General features: G+C 43.1%; 3 non-coding genes and 1 pseudogene across 3 annotated transcripts; 2 read left to right on the forward strand and 2 right to left on the reverse strand.

Moving 5' to 3' along the window:
* Positions 1-403: 403 nt before the first annotated feature.
* Positions 404-522, reverse strand: LOC148632874 (5S ribosomal RNA; annotated as a pseudogene).
* Positions 523-1,815: 1,293 nt separating this feature from the next.
* On the forward strand, positions 1,816-1,957 carry LOC148632875 (U4 spliceosomal RNA). The gene has a single exon (XR_015934177.1). It is a non-coding gene; the product is annotated as a U4 spliceosomal RNA (small nuclear RNA).
* A 9,686-nt stretch (positions 1,958-11,643) lies between these two features.
* Positions 11,644-11,785, reverse strand: LOC148632876 (U4 spliceosomal RNA). Its single transcript, XR_015934183.1, has one exon. It is a non-coding gene; the product is annotated as a U4 spliceosomal RNA (small nuclear RNA).
* Positions 11,786-19,778: 7,993 nt separating this feature from the next.
* trnag-ucc (transfer RNA glycine (anticodon UCC)) lies at positions 19,779-19,850 on the forward strand. The gene has a single exon. It is a non-coding gene; the product is annotated as a tRNA-Gly (tRNA).
* Positions 19,851-21,579: the final 1,729 nt, after the last annotated feature.

The raw sequence follows: 21,579 nt of genomic DNA on the forward strand, positions 1-21,579 counted from the left end.
AGCCTTTATTTGGTCATGGGGGGCCTCGGTACTGTATGCTGAGTCTAAAGACAGTTTCACCCGTTTTCTGATTGCTCGGTTCTGTACCAGTGCAGACATGTCAAACAGTGAATGGCTGTACCTCTACTGTAACCGTGCTCAATGAATGAAATCGGTAACAAATGAATATATGTCTAGTTATACGAAAAACGAGTGGTTTATCGACTCATCTTCATTTGCAGATTTAGAGGCAGCTTCGATATTCATTTTACAGACGGGTTTTTTTTTTGGAATATGGGTCACACACATGCCACAGCAACAAAACATCTCTAGAGATGAGGCTATAGATCACCTTTCCATCCTGCAGGTTTTCCTCCCAAAGCCTACGGCACCAACGGCGACCCCTGCTGGCCGGGAGAGCAAGAGTTTATAGCACCTGGTATTCCCAGGCGGTCTCCCATCCAAGTACTAACCAGGCCTGACCCTGCTTAGCTTCCAAGATCAGACGAGATCGGGCGTGTTCAGGGTGGTGTGGCCGTAAGCGAAAGCCCTGGCGCCTGACTCGCTACTTGAAGCTGTGTGTGGCGGGGGCTCCGTGCCCCCCGAGCGGGACTGAAGGATCGTTCGTGTGCAACTCTTTGGAAAGGAGCTGCTTTCCAAATCGCATTGCGTGCCTGGATGTTGGCGAATGCGCTCCCTTGTGTTGGCTCGTCCCGCACTGGAGGAGGACAAAGAATCTGCACGGAGGAGCACCAGGCAAGTCTTCAGTGCACAGCACTCTGGAAACATTTCGGGGCTGTCGCGTGTTTATTTCAGCACGTAAAGCGCACCGGTCCAACACTTCGGCCGGGCGCGCGGCGCCTCCGCCCTCTTGCTGCCCCTGCAGCTGCTTCACTTTTCCCTTTAGTTGCCATCGATTTTTTTGTAGTGCTATACATATACGATTGAGGTATCTTAGAGTTCTCCTTCGAAGACCCAGCACTCTCTTTTCTTTTCCCAGTGTTACTCATATCGGACTTTTTAAACCTAAAAAAAAATCGTTTTTTTTTTCTTTCAATTATAACTGAAGTTTAAACAACTAGTGTTAAGTCCTTATTTTTCTGTAGTCAAAAAAAGCAAAAATTAACATTCAGGTCATGAAAAACTCAAAAAAACTCCCCAACCACTAAACTTTACCTCCCACCTGAGCGCCATCTTGAACGCCCCTACCACCAGAGAATGCTCACGATTTCGGAAGCTGTCTCCGGGACGTGCTGATTCCACACATCCTGAATAAATCATGATATTGTTAGTTGCTGTAGCTAGACGTTCAAATGAGTTTCATGGCCAGATGGACTGTTTCCTCCAGCGGTATAATATTGCAGTGAGACAGCACGATGCCTGCAAGACTATGTCACGCTAAACGCCACAGATTGTGTTTGTCCGTTCGTGTCAGTCGTCCCGCAGCCACGGGAAGTGGGACACAAACATGCTGCAATGCTTTCAAGACGTTAGGATTTGTTTGTGCAACATCCAAGAGGAGTACTTGTGGCTTGAATGTGAACTGTACGTGCCCGCCCCCTTTCCTCTGTAGTGCATGAGTTCCTCCCGGCATGCCCTTCGTCATTGTTCTGTCATCTTGTATTTAAAGGGTTGTATTTCTGCTGCTGAAAATAAGCAACGGTTTTCTCACAACGCCCTTTGTTCCCAACGGAGCCCTTGTCTGTCATGAAATTCTTCAAAACCTCAAGCTAGAAGAAGAAGAAGACGACAAATATGAAGCGTTATAGCAACGACATGCCATGACACGATCGATAACGATTTCCATAGGATCCCCGCGGTTGCCTGGCAACCGTCAGCTTTGCGCAGTGGCAGTATCGTAGCCTGTGAGGGTTAGCCGAGGCGTGATTATTGCTAGTTGAAAACTTTTCCCAATACCCCGCTTCCGCCGGTTTGCAATACAATCGGCGAAAGCAATTTTTGACAGTCTCGTCAGAGACTGAGCAAGGTGTTTAAAGACAGATTTGGTCACGGTGATATCATGGTAGAAAGAAACGAACTTGTTACGTGTCAACAGAAACGCTCTTTAGCTCTTTCAGCTTTATGCAGAGAACAGCGTCTGTCGAGATTACTTTTGTGTCAGCGCGAAACGCCGTGTGCTTGTCAGTATGATTTCATATTGCTCGTAGCGGCGCCTGGCTTTTGTCTGTCAAACGTTAGGTTGCGCTTCTTCATGCTGCATCGTCGGCATGAGTGGAGCATTTTAAACGTCTGTACTTACTGCGCCCCATAAGAAATCGTTTGTCCCCATTCAAAAGAGATTGTGCGATGTCCTGCAGCGTTCGCAAAGCAAACCTTTGACAGTTTGAAAAGAGGAATTTATTCTGCTTCCTGTGCGTGCAGTAGTTACAAAGTTGAACGTCTTTACACGATCTGCTGCAGTTTTCAGTGGGTGGGCTTTGTCAAATGGCTTGGAAAAACGCACTGTGTTTCGGCTCGGGAAACATCATGAGCAGTGTCCTGCATGTTTTCTGTGTATAGCTGTCTTTTAACGCATACAGAATTCATTCGAAATCATTGATTTCTCCAATTAACAAGGGTCCCTTTTTGAACCTGCCAGAAGCATTCTTTCAATGTAACAGATTTACTCCGGGGAAGGGCAGCATGACATTGAGAGTAGCTCAAGCTTTCAGCACCTTTATCTGACTGCATGTATGCAGACACTGCTCAGAATCCCCTGTAAGATTCTCCTTCAATTACGTTTTGCAGTGCTTTAGCTCTTTCAAAAGGCTTCGCTTTGCTAGTCACAATCCAAGGCTCATGACAGCATTTGAAAACATTCGCAACTGCGTTGGCCGGGAATCGTACCTGGGTTAACTGCTTTGAAGGCAGCTATGCGCAACACTGGCTCGCTCCAGAATAAATCTCGCGTCGAGGGCATGTTTTTTTCCATTTTACCGTGAGTCGGGCTCAGCTGCACAGAGGAGAGAGCAGAGCAATGAGGTCACGGGGACAGGGGAGTCACACGCTGGCGGTTTGAATACGCGGAAGATCACTGAGGGATCCACAGTATATGGACCCTCCGTGCGCCATCAGTCCGCACTCCGGACTCTGAATCCTGCCATCCGAGTTAAGATCTCGGCGGAACCTGAGGCGCAGTTCCTTCTTAAAACGTAATCTGGTGAGCATTTCTAGAATCGTACTTGTATAGATGCAGCCTTTAATGTGTTGCTAGGTTAAAATTGATGACTTCTTGTATTTCAGTAGGCAACTGCCCTCTTGATTTCGGATTTAATTTCTTTATTACAGGGGCGCTTTTATGAAGACAGAGTCATGTTCAGGTACTTTGCTTGATGGAGGAAGCTCATTTCGGACTCTGTGATCTGCTCACCTGGAAAGGTCTGCTATACTACTACAAGAGAGAAGTAGAGTCTGGAAGAAGGGACAATATTATGATGCTTTGGAAGATAATGTTTTTTTTTCTTATACTGAAAATGAAAGGTAGTTGTTTCTATATGGACTCAGTCTTTGGAATTTGTATATTTATATATTTCAGTGAACCCTCAGCCATTCCTTCTGTATTGTAATTCAGTTTCTCTTTTAAAATTCCTTCCCCACTTCTAGGACCTGCAGTTGCTGAACTCCACAATGGCTTCTATTGGAAAGTCTGTGACTGAGACCAAGTAAGTGTTCACTTTTTTATGAAACCATTATTTATTTAGGAGCAATGAGCAATTCTTATATAAATGCAATAAAATCATTATGCTCAAACTATGAGAGAGAAAATTAAGGATAATTTAAGAAATCAGTCTTAGCTTGTTTCTATACACAGATGGTATTATTTATTTTCAAAGGAAACCCGCGCGGATTCCCCTGGTGTGCAAGATGTACCTGAATACTCTTGATCAGCTTCCTGCTCACTTGAAGAGGGCGTGTATGAAGCACGCCACGGCAGAAAAGATCAGGATGGCCTCTCAACAGGCGAGGGAGGACATGATGAATCACCTGAAGAACGGGGTCATCGTGGATTACCACAGAATAGAGATCGTGTCTGGTGAGGCAAACAGGATAGTGGTTGTAAGACTGCTAGAGTCCTTGGGCCTTTTTGTACATGAGAAGCCTGAAGACACATTGGCAAGGTGAGATATTTTTAATCTGTAAGGCTTCTGTAGTTTCTTTTTGAAATCATTGTTACAACATATTATGTAAAAGCATGTTGAAAAGAATCTACCTGCATTCCAGCGGCCCTGAGCAAGAGGCCGCTGTCCAGGAGGAAGAGATGCCAGAGGCTGCTCTAGAAACTGAAACAGAAGCGGATAAGGAAGGGGAAGATGTGAGCTCTGAAGAACTCTATCAGCAGTAAGACTTTTTTATTTTTCAGATGTATCTATTTTTTACTAAAATTCTAATTTGTCTTATAGGTATAAAATGTTTAAACCGGTGTTTTATATCCTTACAGGCCCTGAGTAGTTAAAAAGTATCAGCAGGCCGGAAGAGAGTGGCCCAAGCTGGACTCTATAGAAAGCACTCCCTGGATGCTCCTCTCCTGATTGGATTCAAACAGTACCTTACCAAGGATCTGGGAGTGGCAAATTATTCTCAGGAGGTATTTATTTTTTAAAGGCATTTAAAATTAAGCAATGGTATCTTCATTGTAAATGTTTTTATTTCTTAGCTTAAAATTCACCCATGTGAAATGATGTCAGCCATAAACATCATGACTCTATATTTCCTACCTGAATCTATTCTACTTAAATTATTACATTATACACAATTTGAGTTCATTTTAAAAAGTAAAAGGTAATGAAAGGAATGCATTTTCATAAGAAAGATAATACCGATATGCATGTGATAATCTTCCTTATATCATGTAGTGCATCATTTGGACACTTTGTGGGCTTCAAATACAAAGAAAATCATGTTCTATGGTACAAGATAAATACAAAACTTAAGCTTCTTTATAAAGCATAAGCAATCATTTATTACATCGCTTCTTGAATTAAATCTTTTGACAAGAGGTAAGACTTCTGTTACATTTAAACCCATGTTTAGCTGTGTTTTTTAGATTTAACTGAACCAATTTCTGTGTGTGATAATGTCCTTGAATTCTGACAACATCACACTAAATTACATGATATAAAACAGCTAATGTTTCTAGAGATAAAGTTTCTGAGATGCTTCTAATTACTTTTTATTACCAGGGACAGTTTAATTCACCTTGTACAGTACTGTAAGACCAAGATGCTTTTTTTAAAAGTTATTTAACATTTTATAGAACTTTGTCTACTATGGCAACATGATGTGCTTGGTGAAACTTGGAAAAATACTGCTTGGCCACTTATCTTAAGATAAAGATAGGATAAAGGTTTATCTTTTGCACCTACCTGACCCCCAGGGAAGGCCAATGCTTTCTAAGTTGATGGTTCCCTACAGTAGACTGTACTTTAATTTCAAAGGTAATGTATATTGACCCAAATCAGTTTTGGAATCCAATCTACTGACGAGATGGAGCACATCCTTTTTTCAGGATTTTAGCATCATACGTTTGGTATATTTAGTCCCTAATGCTGAAAGAAATGATCATAGAACATTTGGACACTTTGTGGGCTTGAAATACAAAGCAAATCATGTACTATGGTACAAGATAAATACAAAACTTAAGCTTTTATTTTAATTAGATTTGTTTATAAAGCATAAGCAATCATTTATTACATTAATATATGTGAAAATAACATTTTAGCATCATACGTTTAGTATATTTAGTCCCTAATGCTGAAAGAAATGATCATAGAACATGACATCTAACCTTACCTGCGGTGTTTTTAATCCCTATTGCTCAATGCACGGTGAAAGCATTCCATACATGTGTCTGACAATGAGGAATGGGCCCCTGAGACAGTCATTTGCCTGTTTCACAAATGATCGTATTTTACTAGAGATTCTGTTTGGGATTCAGATGTGCATTCGGACAGCAATCCCTTTCAAGAAATGATACGTTCTGGATGAGGTCAAAGGTGCTGGAACACTGTATCTAGGATGTGTTTGCAGAGACTGTGTGTCTCCTGCTTCAATGCAGTGATAAACAGATGTGCTCCTTTAATTTATTGGTACATGCCCAGGGCAGTAAGCAGTCTGAGGATTTATTTCCAGATGGCATAGAGCAGTGAAGCAGTGAAGTAGTGCAAAACACTGGATCATTATATTATTAGAATCTATTCTACTTAAATTATTACATTATACTCAATTTGAGTTCATTTTAAAAAGTAAAAGGTAATGAAAGGAATGCATTTTCATAAGAAAGATAATACCGATATGCATGTGATAATCTTCCTTATATCATGTAGTGCGTCATTTGGACACTTTGTGGGCTTGAAATACAAAGAAAATCATGTTCTATGGTACAAGATAAATACAAAACTTAAGCTTTTATTTTAATTAGATTTGTTTATAAAGCATAAGCAATCATTTATTACATTAATATATGTGGAAATAACATTTTAGCATCATATGTTTAGTATATTTAGTCCCTAATGCCGAAAGAAATGATCATTTGTTTAACATGCACGGGTCTGTCTCAAAGGATGCAGTACTCCTGAAGGGTCTCAAACCCTACATTTCAGATGCCTAGCTGTATCCCTCACATGTGGCACCTCAGAATGACTTCTAACCTTACCTGTGGTGTATTCAGTCCCTATTGCTCAATGCACGGTGTACATACTGCACACATGTGTCTTGAGAATGAGGAATGGGCCCCTGAGACAGTCATTTGCCTGTTTCACAAACAGGGACCTGGACCTAGACCTGGCCCGTACAGGGCTCAAACCCACGACCTTGGCGTTATTAGCACCACGCTCTAACCAACTGAGCTAACCGGCCTCACGACAGTGCTCCTCTCTGTGCTGCAAAAAATCAAACTCAGGGAATTTCTTTTGTCTTCCTTTGAATAGAAAGCCGTGTAATTCAGTGTACGGGCTTTCTCGTGCAGTTTCATGGTTCTTGTAACCCAAATCCTACACTGGCCTAAAGTGCCCCCCCATTTCACAGCATTTTTCAGCTGATTTAAAATGTACCTAAAGGAGAAGCATTATTGAAGACCATCAATTACCAAGAGCTTTTGTCAAAGGTTTTGGTGGTCATTTTGAATGACCACAGAGCGCTGTGACCTCGGTTTTACATCTCATCCAAAAGACAGCGCCCTTTTACAACACAGCATCTCCGTCACTATACTGGGGCATTGGGACCCGCACAGACCTCAGGGTGAGCACCCCCCCGCCGGCACCATTAACACCGCTTCCAGCTGGAAGCTTTGTTTTTCCCTGTAGCTCATCCTCATCCAGGTACTGACCTGGCTCACACCTGCTTAGCTTCAGTGGGTATTCAGTTGCGAGTTGCAAGGGGATGCAAGTGATGGAGCCGCTCGCTGCAAAAGTCACTGCATTGGCCGGGAATCTAACCCGAGCCTCCTGCGTGGCAAGCGAGAATTCTACCACTGAACCACCAATGCTCAGTGCCTGGGCCTTCAAAAAAGACGCTTTTTTGGTGCTCTGTGCAAAACGCGTCGACATCTGCTTCCAGCTGCAAAATGTCATTTGCGGACGCTGAAGAACTTATTTCCAAGGCAGCGGGTACAAGCGATTGGGCGTTTTAAAACCACCAGGAACAGCAAAGAGGCACGCTTCTTTGCTTGTGCCGAAACACACCGACTGAAGGCGGACAACGTAGTCGGCAGGATTGGAACCTGTGCGGGGAGACCCCAATGGATTTCTAGTCCATCGCCTTAACCACTCAGCCACGACTACAGCAAGCCCCACCGCCGCTGCGTTCTTGCTACAATCTTACCTGGATCGCGAGGCGCCGGCGGAAGCCTATTTCAAAGTCGTTCTCCGTTTCAAAAAAACATTTCCAAAATACAAGCCTTGCAGACAGACACGCCTCAGAGGACTTAAGGGTGGCTTCATGTCGGAATGATAAAGTCTCCCCGTCCGGACATGAAAATGCCACTTTGTTACACACAAAAAAAGAATCAACAACAGAGAAATGCCCACAAGCATTTGAAAAGCCGCACCACGTCGCACTTGAAATAGCTCTTACATTAGTGGTAGACACAGGAATCGCCTTTTTATTTACGCTCTTACCAACGCGATGGAAAGCAAAACAAAGCAAAGCAGAGCAAAACAAAACGAACAAACGAAAACCCTCACGTCCCGCACTTGCATATAACGCTGTTACGTGCCCAAGCGGTATTGTACGTCATCCTAGCACTGCACCCCGGGTCATACGGTATATGGGAACGAGCACACGCCACGAATCGTCTCGAATCACTCCCTACAGCTGTAAGGCGCCTTGAAGCGTGCACCCCCAACATTCTTCTTTGCGCATCTGTGAAAGGTAAACTCTTGAGCAAACTCTGAACCAGCTCTAAGGAAACTAATCCGATTAGACGTTACTTTGACTCATCCTTTAAGGGACCCTTGTTAATTGGAGAAATCAATGATTTCGAATGAATTCTGTATGCGTTAAAAGACAGCTATACACAGAAAACATGCAGGACACTGCTCATGATGTTTCCCGAGCCGAAACACAGTGCGTTTTTCCAAGCCATTTGACAAAGCCCGCCCACTGAAAACTGCAGCAGATCGTGTAAAGGCGTTCAACTTTGTAACTACTGCACGCACAGGAAGCAGAATAAATTCCTCTTTTCAAACTGTCAAAGGTTTGCTGCAGGACATCGCACAATCTCTTTTGAACGGGGACAAACGATTTCTTATGGGGCGCAGTAAGTACAGACGTTTATAAAGCTCCACTCATGCCGACGATGCAGCATGAAGAAGCGCAACCTAACGTTTGACAGACAAAAGCCGGGCGCCGCTACGAGCAATATGAAATCAAACTGACAGCACACGGCGTTTCGCGCTGACTAAAAAGTGATCTCGACAGACGATGTTCTCTGCATAACGCTGAAAGAGCTAAAGAGCGTTTCTGTTGAGACGTAACCCATTGGGCAAAAGACGTATAATATACGTCTATTAAACGCATATCTTAGACGTCTAAATGTGGTCTACAATTCGTCTAGAATGAAATTCTAATATACGTCTAAAGTTAAACGTCAATTATACGTCTATATTTAGACGTTCATTATACATAAATGGTTGGAGTTCTATTATACGGATAAATTTAGAGGACTATTATACATATATGGTTGGAGTTCCGGATAACTTTAGAGGTCTATTATACGTATATGGTTAGAGGTCTATTATACGGATAACATTAGAGGTCTATTATACGTATATGGGTAGAGGTCTATTATACATCAAAGATAGATTTTATAGGTGTAGAAACAAGTAAAACAAGCCAATGATTAGGTTTAGAAATGTATTCTGAAAATACACATTCACACCTGAAACATATGTATTTCAAATTATACATTGTATACAATCAATCAACAATCAACATATGGGCAATAATCATAAAAACACAACTAGTCTTAAACTTCAGCTACAAATTCTGGTAACATGGCAATATACAGTATAGTAATGACAAACACAAAACTAATTACATTAACACACTAACTCAAAACCACATTTTGATTCAAATATACATTTTAAAATGTACAACTTCTATATTTCCAAGAAAAAAATATTACATAAAATATAAAATATTGCAATGGAAGTTAAGACGATTTTTGTCCACTATTTGCAAACCCTGTCTAATTGTCCTAACAGTTAGAACCAAAAACCTATTATTTTCAGAGTCCAGATCTCCTGGCCCCCTGCCTTGCATATGCATTCTTCAAGTAACACATTGCGTGCTCCTTTATTTCTTTTTCTGTTGATGTAGGGTGGGACTTCAGCACCGCAGCTAGGAGAAAATTATATAATATTACTTCCCAAATAAATGATGATTAATATCTTCTTTAGTATAATCTAAAAAATGAACGGTTTACTAAGCTCAAAGCTGAAATAAATGTATAAAATTTGGCTTGCATCATAGCAGTTGAGCAATAAAGTCTGTCCTAATTAAAGAGTACCCAAAGTTTGAAAGTACAACATAGAATAAGAATAAGAGAAACGGCAAAACGATTTTGTGTCATCTTCCCCATTCACACTATTTTATGTGCCATTTTTTTGCTTATTCACATACTATTTTAATCAAAATAATATTAAGAAAGATCTGTATGTATTCAGATAGTATTATTATTGTTCATACTTACTCGTCAAAAGAGGATTGCTGAGATATTTTCGGATATACTTTTACGTTTGAAAAACGTGTCCAAAATGGTGACCAACGAATACTAGCAATGCATTGTGGTATATAACCGGAAAATATGCTGGGTTCGATATTTTCTCAACGTATGCGTTTATTAATGTTGTCGATATTATGGTTGAAATTTAACATTGATAATACATCGCTGCTATGAGCTGATGTGCAATTTTAACGCATGCAATAAGTAAGGATCGGTCACTGTTGTATGGTATTATATATAATGACATTATGGAATAGGATGGGGACAGGCCTGGCATCACGGGGGGAGGGGGGAATGTCGCCCCTTCAGTTTTGGGCAAAAAGTTTTACCTAACTTAATTTGCACCCTAAAAAAATAGTTGTACTTTGTCAATGGTCAGACAACACTAAATGACACGAACAGTCACTCAGTCTGTTTGATAGGCAGGAGGGCTATCCGTCCAGGAACTGCACATATTATTGAGTGTCAACATTACGATCCTGTTTGCTCAGGTGGACCGATTCCTTGCAGTAGTTTATCATTATACTTAAAATCGTTATATAACTAGGACTAGTTATAGCAGTCTGTGCTTTCTGTTGGTTTTACAACATTTTTTTCTTAACGATTCAGAACGTCCATGTAGCTGCAAAAATGAACGCTTATGGTACTTTTCGCTCCAGGCAATACAAACCTTGAGAGTGACGAAAAATGTGAAACTGAACTTCATCGCAAATACCAGATTGCTAGTCGTTATCTTCTATCATGAAGCACTAATCAACGGCATAGCTGCGAGATTTCATTTGGGTAGCTGCACCGTACAGCTCCGTTTCAACTGAAATATCACTCCCCCCTCAGAATTTCAGACGCCCCCCTACAGATTTTTCCTCGGGCACCGCGCACTGATGGGGGACTTTTGTCAAGAAAATAAAAATAGAAACTCTATAGGCACTCAAACATTTTACTGTTTTTTTTCAGGCAGGTGGCAAGACCCCCTCAGCAAAACCCTTGTATGCCAAGCTGTGGGCATTGATTGTGTGCCGCAACTAGGAGTATACGGCACTCTGCACAGTGTACGAAGTAAATTATTTTCGCAGTAATTAATTTATTATATTTACTATATTTATTATACACGTGTAAATTAATTGCTGCGAAAATAATTTACTTCGTACACTGTGCAGAGTGCCATATACTCCTAGTTGCGGCACACACGATACATACAGTAAAAAGCCTCAGGCACTGTGTTAGATGTGTTTTCGACGTTATATATGCGTTTGTTAATGTCGTCAATTTTACGGTTGCAATTCGACGTTGATTATACTTCGAGGCGACGTATATATACGTATAGCCGTAATTTCACCGTAAATATACGTATATTCGACGAATCAATGCCCACTGGGAACAAGCTCGCTTCTTTCTACCATGATGTCACCATGACCAAATCTGTCTTTAAACACCTTGCTCAGTCTCTAACGAGACTGTCAAAAATTGCTTTTGCCGATTGTATTGCAAACCGGCGGAAGCGGGGTATTGGGAAAAGTTTTCAACTAGCAATAATCCCGCCTCGGCTAAACCTCACAGGCTACGATACTGCCACTGCGCAAAGCCGACGGTTGCCAGGCAACCGCGGGGATCCTATGGAAATCGTTATCAATCGTCTCATGGCATGTCGTTGCTGTAACGCTTCATATTTGTCGTCTTCTTCTAGCTTGAGGTTTTGAAGAATTTCATGACAGACAAGGGCTCCGTTGGGAACAAAGAAACCCGTTGATTCTTTTCAGCAGCAGAAATACAACCCTTTAAATACAAGATGACAGAACAATGACGAAGGGCATGCCGGGAGGAACTCATGCACTACAGAGGAAAGGGGGCGGGCACGTACAGTTCACATTCAAGCCACAAGTACTCTTCTCGGATGTTGCACAAACAAATCCTAATGTCTTGAAAGCATTGCGGCATGTTTGTGTCCCACTTCCCGTGGCTGCAGGATGACTGACATGAACGGACAAACACAATCTGTGGCGTTTAGCGTGACATAGTCTTGCAGGCATCGTGCTGTCTCACTGCAATACTATACCGCTGGAGGAAACAGTCCATCTGGCCATGAAACTCATTTGAACGTCTAGCTACAGCAACTAACAATATCATGATTTATTCAGGATGTGTGGAATCAGCACGTCCCGGAGACAGCTTCCGAAATCGTGAGCATTCTCTGGTGGTAGGGGCGTTCAAGATGGCGCTCAGGTGGGAGGTAAAGTTTAGTGGTTGAGGATTTTTTTTGAGTTTTTCATGACCTGAATGTTAATTTTTGCTTTTTTTGACTACAGAAAAATAAGGACTTAACACTACGTGTTTAAACTTCAGTTATAATTGAAAGAAAAAAAAACGTTTTTTTTTAGGTTTAAGAATTTCGATATGAGTAACACTGGGAAAAGAAAAGAGAGTGCTGGGTCTTCGAAGGAGAAGTCTAAGAAACCTCAATCGTATATGTATAGCACTACAAGAAAATTGATGGCAACTAAAGGGAAAAGTGAAGCAGCTGGAGGGGACGTGGAAAGAGTGCTGGAGATGCGCTCGTACGCGAGCGTTCGCAGCCCAAGTGAGACTCAGCTGCCAGAGGAAGAGCCGGAGTCCCTGCCCAGCACACCTGTGAAAACCCCGGCAGCCAAGAGAGGAAGGGGCGACCTGACGCTGGAGGAGCTCCAGACCAACATCTTCAACATGATGGCACAGAGCATGGGTGAGCTGAAGGAAATGATTTGATCTAATACAGTCGCAATCGAAAGTCTTAAAAAGTCCATGGACTGTGTGTTTAAAGAGGTTGAAGACTTAAAGAGTGAAGTAAAAGTTCTTAAACAAGTAAATACCAAACAAGAAAAGCATATTAAAGAACTTGAATTGAAAGTGAACGATGTAGATAGATACCGTCGATGATGGAATTTAAAATTATTTGGAGTTAAAGAGGAACGTGATAAGGACCTTGTTGCAACAGTGAAGGGTATCTGTAAAAGGACCCTGCCGGACCAGGAGGACGTAATATCGGCCATTGACTTTGTTCACAGGCTCGGGAGAGCGAACATGTCTGGGCAAGTGCGCCCCAGATCGATTATAATACAGTTCACCAAGAGGACGGCGAGGGACATGCTGTGGCGAGCGGCGAGGGAGAATGAGTATTTGAATGGGAACAAACTGAGGTTTGCAGAGGACCTGTCTGCCGCGGACAGGAGTACCAGGAACCAGCTGTGGCCCCAGGTTGAAGCTGCCAGAAGAGAGGGGAGGAGAGCCTACTTTGTGGGAGCGAGGGCCTTTGTGGATGGGAAGGAGATTTGCTCCCAGTGACTGCTCAGTTAATGATTATGTTTGGTTATATTTGTTATACCAGTATATACTAGTGTTTCTTTAGTGTTAGTTTGGAATGGTGTAGTTAAGTGTTAAGGACTGTTATAGTTCTGGTTGTTGTAACAGAAGAAATAAGGTTCTTGATCCCGAGATGAAGTAAAACAGATGAGTTTATTGCATGCAAGGAACAATAAAGCCGAAGTCTTGTTTCCCGCAAGAAACAACAAAACCGAAGTATTGTTCCACGTACTGTTACAAACTTTTGGGTTATATAGTGTTTTCTTCTCCGTTTCTGACGTCACTCGGTCTGATGGTAAAGAGGGGGGTTCATGGTATTTGGCCAGTTTACGATGTTCTGGGCAAATGGTCAGTTTAACATTACACCCAGGGGGGTTCCTAGCTTGCATCTGCAATCCTTATCAGTTAACCCCCTTTCCTGCCATAAACCCCAGCTTGTGACTTAGAAGTCTAAACCCCCTACAGAAAGGATTAAATTCAAACCCCCGTCTTCACATCTTTCTTCATTCCCCCCTTATAAAATATGGCATACGTCAGTGTAGCCTATTTTTATAAATACAATGTCAGGGCAGATCTTTCCTTTCTTGGCGAACAGGTATGTATTGCCATGTCATTGTACGTTCCACGGTTATAGCAAGATGTGATACATTTTTTTGTGAATGTGATGATTACAATTATACATATAAACAATACTACTCCTACGGATAAACACTATAAAAAGGTTCCACCCCAGGCCCCAAACACAGACTTTACCCATACTGAAATTTCTGTCCCTCATTGTAAATGTGTTGGGCCAGATCTGAGATGTGCTCAGAATTTTCAGGAATATATGTGCAGCATTCAGTGCCAATTACTGCACAAGTTCCTCCTTGGGCCGCCAGTACATAATCTAAAGCTAGTCGGTTCTGCATGGCCACTGTTCTGAGGGCTACCATTTCATCATTAACAGCCTTCAGACTAGATGAGGTAGAATTTGCTAATTCTTCTAAAGTCGAGGCCATTTGAATTAACTCTCGACTCAGAAAGTTCATGCCGGCTTGTGGAAATATTATACCTAAATAATATTCCCAATCAGCCAATTTTCTTTGTGGTCTGTGGTTAGGTCCGAAGGGGCTGTGGATTTGAACACGGATATGAGGAACCACATATCCTAAATAACATGAGCCAGACCACTGGGCTGGCAACCATGGGTAGGCTCGTTTTCCACAAATGAAATATGTTCCGTTTGGCGCTCCCCATGCCTCTGAAAATAAGAAACTTATACCGAATTGTGGGGTGTGCCGATCCCATCCTGGAATTTGGAAGGTAGAGGTGGATATATTTGCAGCGATGGTAAGGTTGCAACGACTCCATCCAACCAAGTGCAGACCATTAGTGTGCTGAAAACATATGTTTCCCTCACGTTCCTTATTTAGAGTCAGGTATGGTGGTGTATGGCTTCTGTTATATTTAGGAGCGTAAGAGCCTGTGAAACTCGTGGGCTCTAAGCCTCGCTCCTGTAGATATTGTAATGTTGTGCAGGTTAAAGTCGTGTTATGGCAACCCCCATAGTTTGTCATATTAAAATTTCCTAAATTATCCCTCCAAATGATCATGCCTATGACTTCCTCGCGACGCCAAGGAATGGCTCCCATAGGAAGTCCTCCCTGTACATATTTGGGTAATGCGGCACACACCCAGCAGGCACTTTGGTTGGTTTTCTTAGCTAGGATAGGAGAGGCCTAAAAAGGAATTAATTCCATGTTCTCCTTTGTGGGAGAGATGATCATTAATTCCTGCGGAACATAGTCCTACAGCAACAATTATTGTTATAAACAGAAATGATTTCATTCTGAGTCTGTAAATGGGGATGAGGCTCGTCGGCAGTGTGGCGCGTGGATCCAGCGATCTTTTCCTTCCACTCGAACCGCAGACTCGGTTGTCAACAGGATCTGGTAGGGTCCGTCCCACCTGGGCTGGAGAACCTGTGAAGGAAATTTCCTGATCCACACCCACTCTCCTGGGATGAGGTCGTGCCCTCCTTCAGGTGGTGGTCCCCACGCCTCCAGGACCTGCTCGCGGGCTCCTTGTGTGGCCTCTGTCAGCAACTTGCAATAATACAAAGGAATGGTTGATCCATCTGAGGAAACCCCAGTCTCAGCACCTGTAAGAGAACTTGATTCAAATTATTAAAGGCGGCTTTTGCTGCGGGAACCAAGACAATCTTGTCCTTGTACTGCACTCCCCCCTTAAGCAGATCTGTTAAGAGTTGTGCTCACCCTGTAAAAAACATTGCACCCAGGCCCTGTTAAAATTTCACAATGCTAGACACAAAAGGGCCTTATCATAACTGCTTCTATTAGACACTCTAAAGCTGAAGCAACTCAGACTTGTGGGTTTCCTCGTCAGGGGAAGCACTCAGAATACCATCAACATACTGAGTGATCACAGCCAGTTGAAGCCACGTGATACCCTGTTCTGCATAGTCATTCTTTGTAATGCATAATATTCCAACCCAATAGATCTGGAATAAAACCACCCATTAAAATCTGGTACTCGGCAAGTAAAACTTGCTGTCCCAATACTCCTGTGGCCTCCTGCCATCTTCCCATATACATTGCTCTATAGTACACTGTTGAACAGAGGAGTGAAACAAGCAGGACAGTAGTGCTCCAGTATCCCCTAACAGAGAAACCAACACTCCATTAACAGTACATTTTTATCCACTGGACTGGGACAGACTTAGGGAGGCTACAAGGGATTTACAGGATCTAATCGTTAGGTAAACAGATTTTCTCACAAGACGTTATTCTCCCCAGTCTCGATTCTAAACCTACACCGTTTCAGCATGTCTGGTTTCGAGACATTCGAATAAAACCAAATTGTTTCCATTATTGCAACTAATTGTATAAATTACAATTTATAATAATTTATAATAATACAAAAACTGTTTAACTACTTTTACGTCCACCTGCACTGTACTTATACGTTTCAGACGCTCTTATATTTTCCAATCTCCTTAAGTTGATTTTCGTCAAGTCTCTTTAGTTACGTCTCTAGCCAGTCCCGCTGGCTAAACACACTCACACCGTCATTTAGTATACCAAAACTCACAGTTACACACATACATGCCGGCACACAAATTCATAAAACACACATACACATCGAGAATATATTTTTCTCTTCGTAATACAATGTGCTGTATTCTTGTTTTACTTCTACATGAATCCTTTTAATTCCTGAAGCGCACTCCAGGTTCGCTGCATTTCTAATTTCGGGTGCGGTACTTTAGCCCACCGGTCAATATCTTACGGTTTTGGATTTGATCGTATGGGGGAAATCAGGGAAGGTAGGTGCGATTGCAGACCCCCTCGACGGGGTGCGAGACAGTGTTAGAGTGGCACTGTCATCAACGGCGCCAGCCCCTGCTACATCAAGTCCTTTCCCACTTCGAGTGAGAGTACAGATCTGCGGGCGCCCTCCCTCTAACAGGGGAGACCCTGATCCGTCTTTATCACACTCATACCAAGTGTTATCCCAATCAGACCCCCCTTCTCCATATGGCCACTGAGGGAATTGATCCCAATTATTTTCGTTTCCTGCCTGTTTGTTCCCCTGTGGGAGAGCAGGATATAACTTAGTCGCTGGCTGCAGCACATTAACCAGTGCAGCGTGACCAGGAGTTAATTCCTTCTTTAGTTTCTCATTCTCCTGTACTGCCTCTTTTAGCTTTTTTTCTATACTCTTTCGTAGCGATTAAAATATCTTTTCTTCCGGGTTTTTGTTTTCCCCGTAAACACACTTTTAAGTCACATCCCAATTTCTTTTTTTTTTTTCTCATGTATCTGCCACCACTGGTGCCGGCCGTGCACCAGGGTGGGAGCTACATGCTTGTGCTTTTGCCAATCAATACTCATATATGCTTTCTTTACAGGCGTCTTCGCCCCCAAATTCCCTCTGACAAACTCAGCTTTTTCCATATTTTTCTCCTTCTTTTCCGTCAACTTACACTTTTCCGATATTTAAACGGACCCTTCCACCACTTTCTCAAACCATCAGTTAGCGCACATGTTCGGTCTCTTTAAGATTTACTTTTGTCGTGTGTGAGGTAACAGCTCATTCAGTAGGGGGATGTTTTCACTTGGAAAAACCTGTGCATTACTGCACTCATTCAGCCAAGGGCGTCTGTTACCTCCAGATCTAAATGCCTCTCCGAGACTTTAGAGAGGACTTACACCGCACTGTTCACAGGTAAGAAACGAGACCTCGAAAACCCCCTTTCTTGATCAGTAATTCACCATCCCCAGAACGCCAGCATCGCTGCTTTTGCCCCGGGGTGGACTTACGCACTGAGCTCAATCAGGGCGATTCTCGGGTCTCAACGTCCTTTAAATCCTGCTACTTAATGCTTTGCTCTTTATTATGAGGTGTGTTTATGTTAGTGTCGTGCGTGTGTATATGTATTTCACAAACAAGGAAAACACCAAAAACATACATACATATATCTCTTCTACTCCTGTTTCCTTTAAAACAAAAAAAAAAACCACGCCACGCCAGAAACCACGCCACTCCAATCTGTGCACGATCAAGGCGTAGCTAATCTCAGGACCCCGGGCGTAATTAAAGCCCACACCAATCCTGGATTATACGTGCATTTAATGCACCACTCAGCTCCAGAACCCCGGGCGCAATTAAGGCCCACACCGATCCCGAGCCACAGAACTCCGGGTGCAATTAAGACCCAAACCAGTTCTGACCTTCAGAACTCCGGGTGCAATTAAGACCCACACCAGTCCTGAACTACGTGCATTTAATGCACCACTTGCTCTAGAACCCCGGGCGCAATTAAGGCCCACACCGATTCTGAGCCTCAGAACTCCGGGTGCAATTAAGACCCAAACCAGTTCTGACCTTCAGAACTCCGGGTGCAATTAAGACCCACACCAGTCCTGAACTACGTGCATTTAATGCACCACTTGCTCTAGAACCCCGGGCGCAATTAAGGCCCACACCGATTCTGAGCCTCAGAACTCCGGGTGCAATTAAGACCCAAACCAGTTCTGACCTTCAGAACTCCGGGTGCAATTAAGACCCACACCAGTCCTGAACTTCACGGTAAGGGTCCAAAACCCGTTAAAAACTCCACGCGCAATTAAGGCATACACCAGCTTCGAACGCCTGTACACAATACCGCGGAACCCCTGCCAGACCAAATTCTGGGCTTACAGCAACCAACCCATTACATACACCGGTGCCTTCCCCGGGCCAGAGGAATTCAGAAACTCACGTTTACTCCGTCATCTCGGGCGATTCTCGCAGGGAGCAGAGATTTCCCAATCGGTCAGAGAGAGTCGGGACTTTTAAATAAAAGAGGAGTCCTTACCTCTTAGTTATGTGCGCGCTGACTGTCTCTCCTGCCGATGGGAAGTTCTGCGCCTTCTGGAGCATCCGCCGACTACGCCAAATTTGTTGTAACAGAAGAAATAAGGTTCTTGATCCCGAGATGAAGTAAAACAGATGAGTTTATTGCATGCAAGGAACAATAAAGCCGAAGTCTTGTTTCCCGCAAGAAACAACAAAACCGAAGTATTGTTCCACGTACTGTTACAAACTTTTGGGTTATATAGTGTTTTCTTCTCCGTTTCTGACGTCACTCGGTCTGATGGTAAAGAGGGGGGTTCATGGTATTTGGCCAGTTTACGATGTTCTGGGCAAATGGTCAGTTTAACATTACACCCAGGGGGGTTCCTAGCTTGCATCTGCAATCCTTATCAGTTAACCCCCTTTCCTGCCATAAACCCCAGCTTGTGACTTAGAAGTCTAAACCCCCTACAGAAAGGATTAAATTCAAACCCCCGTCTTCACATCTTTCTTCATGGTTCTTTGAAAAACTCAATAGTTTAGACAGTCTTAGAGTTAGTTATTTGCTTTTCATGAATGCCAGAGGTACTCGAAATGTTGTTAAAAGAAAAACTGTGTGCTGAGTTTTATTTTTTACAGGAAACGCATGCATGTTGAAACTAAAGTTTATAAATAATTGAGAAATATTAAAGCAAGGAAAATATGATACGTGTAAAATATACAATTTGATCACATAATTACTTAATTACCTCTGGTAGTTAAATGCTTTTTTCTGCTGCGTTTTTTTTCTCTTGTACATGACTCTGATCCTCTTGTTGTATTTGTATTTGTAAATTCTATGTTTAATAAAAAAAAATTAAAAAAAGCATTCTCTGGTGGTGTCCTGCAGGCTTCCTGTGGGTGTGCGTTGGTGGTATAGTGGTGAGCATAGCTGCCTTCCAAGCAGTTGACCCGGGTTCGATTCCCGGCCAATGCAGTGGCGAATGTTTTCAAATGCTGTCATGAGCCTTGGATTGTGACTAGCAAAGCAAAGCCTTTTGAAAGAGCTAAAGCACTGAAAAACGGAATTGAGGGAGAATCTTACAGGGGATTCTGAGCGGTGTCTGCATACACGCAGTCCGATACGGGTGCTGAAAGCTTGAGCTACTCTCAATGTCGTGCTGGCTTTCCCCGGAGTAAATCTGTTACATTGAAAGAATGCTTCTCGCAGGTTCAAAAAGGGACCCTTGTTAATTGGAGAAATCAATGATTTCGAATGAATTCTGTATGCGTTAAAAGACAGCTATACACAGAAAACATGCAGGACACTGCTCATGATGTTTCCCGAGCCGAAACACAGTGCGTTTTTTCAAGCCATCTGACAAAGCCCGCCCACTGAAAACTGCAGCAGATCGTGTAAAGACGTTCAACTTTGTAACTACTGCACGCACAGGAAGCAGAATAAATTCCTCTTTTCAAACTGTCAAAGGTTTGCTTTACGAACGCCGCAGGACATCGCACAATCTCTTTTGAACAGGGACAAACGATTTCTTATGGGGCGCAGTAAGTACTGTTACTGTCACTGCTCGATACCGACGTTGGCCTACTATACCATGTTCAGCCACTGCTAGAAAATGTACGGCTCTAGCACCGGAGCAAACAACAGGAGGGCCGATGTCGAACAGGCACACGTGTCAGACATGGAGAGCGATGAGAATGGGATTCGAACCCATGCCTGCAGAGCACAATGGATTAGCAGTCCATCACCTTAACCACTCAGCCACCTTGTCGACGAAACTGGGCTGTCCGGACATGGGTTGGCGCGCTCCAGATGATCTTTTTCTTTTTTTCCCCACATACTCGAGGGTCATTTTCCTGTTCCACATGTGATTTCAACATTTTCCTTGGGAGATGTCAAGCCAGCAAGCCACTGCTGTGGTTCAGTGGCCAGTGTGGAGTTCAGTGGCCCTGTTTACACAGAAAGCACATTGAGCTCCTTGGACATGAAAAGTTCCAGATAAAAGCCATTTGTCATCCTTTCTCTTGGTGTCGATGTTGCTATTGTATGTAAAGGTGGCAACTTGCTCAGCGAGCAGGCGGAGCACACACCGAATGCAGATGTGTCTGAGTGGTGTGTCCAAGTGGCTGCAAAAGGACAACACTCCTGGGGCCCCGTGGCTTAGTTGGTTAAAGCGCCTGTCTAGTAAACAGGAGATCCCCGCCTACGGCTAGACTTAATTAAATGCAAGTATTCATTTCCTGTCTTTAACGCGACTTGTTTTTCTTAAAATGGATGCAACTTGCAAAACATGATATACAAGCCTTGCTAATCAGCGCTAGCAGCTGGCAAAAAAAAGGAGTCAGCTATTTTTTTTTCTTTAACCTTAACCCTGCTAACGGAGAAGAGTTAAACGACCGAGTCTATGCAGCTTAAACGGTGCGCAAGTCGGGTTCTTAGCTGAAAGGGTGGTAAATCACGCTCACCCCAGTCCTTAATCTTTTAAAGAGGATACAAAATTGAACCTAGTCGCCACATCACATACATCCTGTTAAATGATAAAAAGGTAACATCTATCCTCGCTCCAGAGTAAATCTCACGTTGAGGGCATCTTTTTTTTCACTTTACCGTGAGTCGGGCTCGGCTGCACAGAGGAGAGAGCAGAGCAATGAGGTCACAGGGACAGGGGAGTCACACGCTGGCGGTTTGAATACGCGGAAGATCACTG

The sequence above is a fragment of the Lepisosteus platostomus genome, unplaced genomic scaffold (genome assembly GCF_059453375.1).
Source record: "Lepisosteus platostomus isolate fLepPlt1 unplaced genomic scaffold, fLepPlt1.hap1 Scaffold_59_H1, whole genome shotgun sequence".
In the NCBI taxonomy this organism is placed as follows: Eukaryota; Metazoa; Chordata; class Actinopteri; order Semionotiformes; family Lepisosteidae; genus Lepisosteus; species Lepisosteus platostomus.